This window comes from Mobula hypostoma, chromosome 1, assembly GCF_963921235.1.
Source record: "Mobula hypostoma chromosome 1, sMobHyp1.1, whole genome shotgun sequence".
NCBI lineage: Eukaryota > Metazoa > Chordata > Chondrichthyes > Myliobatiformes > Myliobatidae > Mobula > Mobula hypostoma.
Genome location: NC_086097.1, coordinates 143,643,846 through 143,652,323, shown reverse-complemented (window position 1 = coordinate 143,652,323; position 8,478 = coordinate 143,643,846).

The following is an 8,478-nucleotide window of genomic DNA, read 5'->3' as shown; positions in this document are numbered from 1 at the left end:
CCAGTGAGGAAGGCAAAATTGCTGATCCAGAAATGAGTCAGACCACATGAAGCAAGTTTCCATGGATCAACTACCGGAATAAAAGCCATCGTAATATCATAACTTTCCTAACAGTGATGGTAAAGATCAGAGTAGTTATATGGTGAATGAGCACTGATCTCATATTAGAAAACTGGAATCAAGGCTTTTCAGACAAAACAGTAATTGAACACTGAGAGGCCTTAAAGGTGGAGCATTTATGTTGCTGCGTACATACATTCCCATCCATGAGAAGGATTAGGAAATTAAAATTAAAGTGTGTCCTGTGGAATTAAAAAGAGAAAGAGTGAAGTCAAGCTAATAAAGAAGAATCTGAATTGAATTGAGTTTATCACTTACATCCTTCATAGACACGAGGAGTAAAAATCTTTACGTTATGTCTCCTTCTAAATGTGCAATGTGCAATTTATAGTAATTTGTAATATATAGTATGTACAACAGGACAGTCAGTTTAGCATAGAAACACAATAATAACATATGATAAATGCCAGTTTGATCACCAGGCTGATTACATATAAACAGTTCTGACACGAAAAAAACAAACATAAGCAAAGATTGGCAGAAAACATTAGAGAGAATCTGGAACTAGTCTATAGACAAATAAATGAAAAAAAGGTTATAAGAGCAAGGGTTATGATTAAGAGACAAGAAGGAAATTTACTCATGGAGGCAGAGGGCGTTACTGAGGAATAAATGAGTATGTTACAAAAGTCTTCAGCAAGGAAGAAGATACCACCTGTACTGCACCAAAACTGCAGTGAACACCAGGTACAAATGCTGCTACGGCACCTCTCAAAATGATTATCTCTATCACCATTATGCAGTGGGTCCATTGGATTACCACCAACTACAGATTTCTCTCCATGTTCTGACTTGGAAAGATTTCACTTTTTCTTTGCTATCACTCAATCCAAATTCTTGAAATCAATCCTCAGGATCCTCATTTCCTCAGTACCTTCACCTGAAGCAGTTCAAGAAGGTGACTCACCACCCCCTCCTCAAGGGCAATTAAGGATAGCATCGACTGTTGCTCTACACACGGAAAGATTGCTTGATGAGCAACTTCAGAACTGTGCAGGTTTCTCAAACAGCTCACAAAAAAATGTACCTTGAGGTATAGAGGGGCTTTCACCTTAATGGTGACGTGGAAGCTTAGATGGTAAGGACAAAGATTGTTGGGGATCAAATCAAAGTGGATGCATTAATCGTAATGAAATATTACTAATGATCATACCTGATAAACTATGGGTCACATGTGTGTGTGCATGTACACGTGCGACAGTGGTACATCTTGCACTACATTTTTCTCTGGCATGTATGAGATTGTGATCATTCCATCAGGACTTGCTTCAACATGTTGGAAAAATCTACTAAAACCACCTCCTAGCATGCTACTTAATGGTGGTCCTGGTTGGTTCCCAATTATTACTCCTAACTCCACGCACTCCCAAACACCAAATCCCAGTTCTGGCTACTATCTCAGCCACTAGGATTTTGATGTTCATCCTTACAATTATGAAACCTTCACCATCTATTATATAGCCTCTCTGCAATGTGTGTGACTGAGGGCAGGTTACCATGGGCAGGTTGCCTTTAAGGGCTGATATCCTCCTCAGATTTTCGTGCAGTGAAGGGTCTTGAGCTGTGCCAGCATATATGAAGTTCTACTTGGTACCCTGCAGTTTCCTTTTTAATGCATGATCTTGAGTGCATAACAGCACTAAATTCTAACCCAATTTTGCAAGGGATCTAATTAGGTGCAATATGCAGTACAGATTTAACATATCAGGAAGCAGTAAAATTCAGTTTATAGCAATTAATTAATTAATGGAATGAATCTATACAATTTAAAAGGATGATGTAACCTCTGAATTTCTGAAAAGTCATCTTCTTAATTCTGTTTTTACTATTAACAGACTGAATTTAGAAATTTCACTGTGGTCTGACCACTTTGATGACCCCAGACAACAGGCAAAGGCTACAGATTACTGTGATGAAGCAAAATTAAGGACAACACTAACAGACCTCAAGATAACATTTTCCTTCCAGCCTCAGCTTCTGTTTACTTTTACAATTAGTATTCTGCTCTTCAGAGACCAGTCTCAATAAAGATAGCTTCACTAACAGCAGGATTAATACATTGTGCATTGCATGGAATAAGACTCATGATGCTATAAAAATACTGAAAATAACGATCATTGTCCCTTCAGGAAACCTCATCTCTTGAACGTAAGGCAGAAAGGGAAGGCAAACTAATTTGTGCTAATTACCAAAAAACGCCAGAAACTGTAAATGTCCTCTGACTGACTGCATAATCGCCTAAAAAGAGTGAATCTTACAGCACAATATTACTTTTCCTTTAAGCAATAAAACTTTTTTGCCTAGAAATTCACCTCCTGATGTTAATACTAAGCACACAATTTACACAACCTACACTCTTGTTTCGAGTCATAGGAAATCAAAGAACATACATGTTTGCAACCATCATAATTTTGTCAAAGCAATTCAAAACTATTTCCATATCTATAGTCTTATCCATTGCCCTGCATCTTTGCTTGCTTCAAATAAGTATTTGCATTTTATCTCTGTGTTGAGCACTTACTGGGGCTCATTAATTCACTAGTTCATAACAACTTCTCCTGCCCAATTAAAGTTTCAAAAGTTTCCATGAAATCTATCTGTTGGTCGCTTCTATTAAACATACCAGATTGGAGCTTTTGTCCCTATCAGGAACTGAGATTCCAAATGCAGTTTCTCAGTTAGATAAGTGTTATGAAAGGAATAATGTTCAACAAAAACACGTGTATTAATGTACAATCTACAAAACAAGACTTCCATTCACTACTTAAACATAACATTGTCCCAAATCCCAAGGCAATATTGATTGATGTTTGAGGATGAACACATTTGTTTGTGAAGATTCATAACATACTGAAGTTGCTTTGTTAAGTCTCAATCAAGCCTGAAATAGAGTCATTCGTGAGATTCCCCAAAGGGAATATAGATTTGCTTGGTTAAGGTAATACCTTTTTAGATAAATGAAATATATATTGGAAATGCTCAGTATTCATGCAGCATCTGTAATGCAAGAGAAATTGGTATGAGTAACATTTCTAAAGATTAAAGGCAGGGCGCAGGAAAACAGTGATCAAACTACTGTTCTTTCAATTTTTATGTTCTGTATTCAATGATCAAAACTGGTCAGCACTTCATTATAGATTGGGTAGTAAACAGCAGAATCCTTTTTGGTCAGACTACAAACATGCTGACAGCCTCCAATTCTCAGTCACTTTAAATCTACAACCATTCCCCCTGTGATCTCGCTCTCCATTGTTTCAGTGAAAAACAATCTCCAGAAAAACTGTGACCTTTTGATGACACATTTTACAAGTTTCAAGACTCAATATTAAAACTCAAAACTCAGTATTACCTTATCCACTGACTATATTTTAGGATAACTGTTACTGAAAAAAATTCTGCTTTTCCCACTGACAATTCTTAATTCATTTCTTCCATTTCTTCACTAACCCCTTTCCACCCTTCATCCTTGAACCAACCAGGCACCTATTGTTATTTAACCTCTGCTGCTTTCCGTGCCAAAATTGGGTCTCTCTTTTCTTCCTCTCCTCCCATTTACCCACCTCTGTACTTGTATTTTGCATCCTTAACTTTTCTCATTGATCTGACGTGTTAACTTAGCATCCCACCAGATGCCGCACAGCCTGATGGGTACTCTCAACATTTTCTATTTTTAGTTCATTCTTCTACATTCAACTTTGCATATAAAAATGGTGCAGGATGTAAAAGAACGGAAAGGGGCAGGGAAAAAATGTGGTGGGAAATCTCAGGGTAATGAAGCTAGGATGTCAGAGACAGCTAGGAACAATCAGAAGCCATGGGCAGCTGTATGCAGGTTCTTTCAAGATCTATGAGGAACTAACCTGCTCCCAACATATTGATACAGCTATAAAGAAAGCAAGACAGTGACTATACCTCATTAGGAGTTTGAAGAGACTTGGTATGTCAACAAAAACCTCTATAGATGTACCGTGGAGGGCATTCTGACAGGCTGCATCACTGCCCGGTATGGGGGGGGTGGGTGAAGGCTCTGCACAGGATCGAAAGAAGCTGCAGGGGGTCATAAATTTAGTCAGCTCCATCTTGAGAACTAGCCTACAAAGCACCCAGGACATCTTCAAGGAGTGGTGTCTCAGTAAGGCAGCGTCCATTATTAAGGACCCCCAGCACCCAGAGCATTCCCTTTTCTCATTGTTAACCACCAGGTAGGAGGTACAGAAGCCTGAAGGCACACACTCAGTGATTCAGGAACAGTTTCTTCCCCTCTGCCATCTGATTACTAAATGGACGTTGAACCCGTGAACACTACCTCACTTTTTAAGTGTATATTATTTATGTTTTTGCATGATTTTTAAGCTATTCAATATACACATACTGTAATTGATTAACTTATCTATTTATTTTTACTTTTTTTTCTTTCTATATTATGTATTGCACTGAACTGCTGCTGCTAAGTTAACAAATTTCACGACACAAAACTTGATCTGATTCTGATTCTGTTTCCATTTCAAATTACTTCAGTATTTTGCTTTAGTAAATCAAAGGCTGCAAGGCAAGAAATGAATAGATTATATTAAATTAAAAGAGTAGATTTAAAAAAATTAAAAATTCCAGAAATCTGAAATAATAGTGGAGGCTTCTGGTCAAGGGTCCCTGATCTGAATTTTAAATTCTGTTTCTATTTCACAGATGTTGCTTGACCTACTAAGTGTTTCCAACGTTGTCTCTTTTTATTTGAGATGATGTTTGAGACCCTGTGTAGTAGGTAAAATTATGTTTCTTTGTTCCTTCCTACTGTTCTGTATTTGGGGATATCGCCAGGCTCACAAAGGGACCCTCAGATGATGTAAATCAATAGACCCTTCTGTGGATATTTCAGATGGGATTCCTGGCAAAAAGCAGGAATGCTCCCAAGCACAGGTCCAGGATTGCTCCATTTCTATGTTTTCACATTTGATGGCTGTCCCTTTGTCAGTTTTAGTCTTGGTTTGTCCTGCGTTTCTTGTGATATCATTCTGGAGGAACATTGTATCATGTTTTAATGCATGCATTTCTAAATGACAATAAACGAGGACTGAGTGTCCTCATAATCTAATCTAATCGGTGTCCTGTTATATTCCACAGCTGCGACAGAGGCAGAACAAAAGGATGAGGTTCCCACTGTTTCCGCGAGCATTTCAGCTAACGGGTCCAAGAACCAAGTTAAGAAGAAGGATGGGCAGAAAAAGGACAGCACTAAAGATGACAGGGACGGATCAAAGAGCAAAACAAAGGATGGAGAAAATAAACACGGAACAAGACAGAAAGAGACAGGGGCAAAAGGTGGAGGGAGGGCTGATACTAAAGGACCAGGAAATGCCAAAAGTACCGGGAAGGCAGGAGTAAATTCCAGGGGAGGGCCAAAGAAAACACCTGCAAAAAGGTCTTAATAGTTTCAAATGGACAATGCAGTACAGTGATGGTGAGCCCAAGCTGGAGAGAATGTTGACATGCTGACGTTTCAACCTCTAGATCATACCCTCCAATCCAATCAGAAAGAACAGGCTTAAATGTCACTTCTCTACCTTGCTGTGAACTAATGTGGGGAAGTAATATATTCACACTGATGAGAAGGATACGCTCGCGAAGGAAGCTGAAGTAAATCTTGAGGGAATTGTCAAGGAAGTGTGCATTTTCTCAAGCTGACTAGCAGGGAAACATAGATATCCTATCCAGGTTTTCTGTGAAGAAAACTGATGTGAGTGTGATATAGCACAGATGAGTTTCCCTGTTGTCTGTACTTAGTGAGCAGCAGCACGGTGTTGACTCACAACCCCGGGTATCCAGTTCATTTCTGAGCTCCAGTCCCTTTTGGGCAGATATTGCATACTCTCTCAGAGATCATGAGAATTTCTTCCCACACACCAGAGGTCTGCTAGGAGGTTAACTCATTACTGCAAATTATCCCTTAGTACAGAATTAAAGAGGAGTTAATGGACATCAGTGAGAGAAAATAATGTGCACACAAACAGGAAAATAAGGGAGAGGAAATAGGGATAATGGGAGCAATCCCCTGGGAACGAGCTGGGCCCAATAGCTAAAGAGCCTCCTATTGTGTCTTTATGTAAATAAGGTAAGACTCTGAATAGATGAAAAACTGTCATGATTTCTATACTATTCTTCTTCTTCCAATATTTTCAATGTTATTTTTTATTTCAGTGGCTCCACACTTTAATGGTATTGCTCCTGTTTTAACAGCCACAGAATATCTTGTCCTCCCACGCTTGTCCTATGCTGGAAGTGCGCCAGTTACATTGGACGCATGAGTGCCCTTACATCTGTTTGTATCTGTAATAGGACGTGGGCTCATGGCTTATCATTCTGTCTGTAAGTGTTTTGTGCTCCTACCCACATAGCAAAATAAGAGAGGTTGAGCTATAAGCAGAACATCCTTCATTAAATGCAGTAGCTCTCAACTAACAGGAGTGACTGGTACAACAATTTTTGAGGAGTACATCCTATAAGGTACACTCAGTTCTTAACGGTGCAGTTAGTCACATAATCTACACTTATATCCATCAGGGGGTTTGTGAACTGGCTTGTGAATGATCTGCTATACAGCCCACAGGAAGCAATTTATTTCCCAGGCAATCCATTAAGCCAATTATTCTTAAAGGGAGTGCTGGAGGATGCTTCGGATTCATGTCATTTGTATATTCGTAGTAGAGATAACAGAGTAGGTCCTTGACATGATTCTGTTCTTTTCCCCTGGATTCTGAGGTCAAGTTTTGCCTCCTCCAGCACTATACACCATATTCTATCCCCATTCTCAAGGATCCTCAAGGGTTATAACTGCTGCCTACAGTTCATGATCCTAACGAGGTGACAGATCAAATGTCCATGGTCCTGTTCCCATCTCTAGTCCCATCGTCTACAGCTATTTGGATTTTGATCAGTTTCTACAGTAGGTGAATATTTATAGGTGATCAGGCTAGACTGGTTCAGTAATGCATTCATGCCCCAATCCACTGAGTTGAAGATGTGAAACTGGGTGTTTTACCCAAGCAACAACAGGGTGTAAGACCGTAAGCATTTCTGGCAGAACTGACAGCAGGCAAGTGGGCTGATCGAGACAGCAACAGCAGGTGAAAGCAGGGAAAGAGAGTACTGGGAAGCAAAAATGTGGCTGCAATAATTCTTGGGTTGGGAGAAAATGAAATGAAAAAGGTAACAGAATTTTCATTTAAATGTTTATAGAATCATACGGTCATAAAATAATGTGCCCTCAGTCCACCACAGCCCTGTTAACCTTTCTATCCCTCTATCTAATCACATTGTCCTTCATTAGGACTGCATTTTTCTATGATTTCCCTATTTCAGTATCTGTCAAAATGCCCCTGAAACACAGCAATTGCATCTGATTCCAGGACTTCCTTCTGACAGCTCATGCCAGATATCAACCGCTCTGCTCTCCGTGATCGACAGGGAAGATTGATATAGCAAACTGACACCCCATTCATAAGATTCAGTAGATCTCCATGTCCCTACTGACAAGCAAGCCTGGTAAATTAATAAATTTGCACTCCATTAAGAGAAATGGATATGAAGGCAGTGAAATTCATTATCCCAATCTGGGTTTGTGGGTGCATGGTAGAATCAAACTTCGTACTTGTCTCAAACTTTCCAGCCAAATGACATTCTCTACCTTCAATGTAATTTGTAAACAACCGTTCATTTGTTGCTTTGTATTTATTTTATGTACAATGAATAATTTTGCATTCAAATGCAGCTGAGATTTTTAGCTCATTTTGCGCCTAAGGAACAGCCCAGCATCACAGTGAATTCTACAAGTGCACTGATATAAATGTAGAGCCAGCTATAAATAAATATCAGTAAATACGATTGCCATCATTGCATTGCCTTATTACCCTGCAGCATGCATAACATATTCTATAATTGAAACTATTTCTTACCTTCAGATTTAGACTTTATGGACAATTAAAACTGTGCCGGGGAGGATCTGTGTGTCTTTTACCTATACCTTGATGTGGAACTCAGCTAAGCAATAAATAATGTGGAGCAAGTAATGTACCTCTTGACTCCCCAGTGCCTTTCCACTACCAACAAGTTACAAGCCAGCTGTGTTGTGAAACACTCTCCTCCTCCTTGGCTAGGTGCAGCTGCAATAACATTCAAGAAGTCCCACACCATGCAAGAGAAACCTGACCACTTGATCCAGCACCATAAACATCCCCACTTCCACTGCCAGACTACTGTGAAGGCACCACCTAAACCTTTGATCCTTGCCACTGAGCACAAGGCTATCAGACATGCGAGTTAGGCAGTGCCTTTCAAACCATCTAGAACTGGATGCATACCATT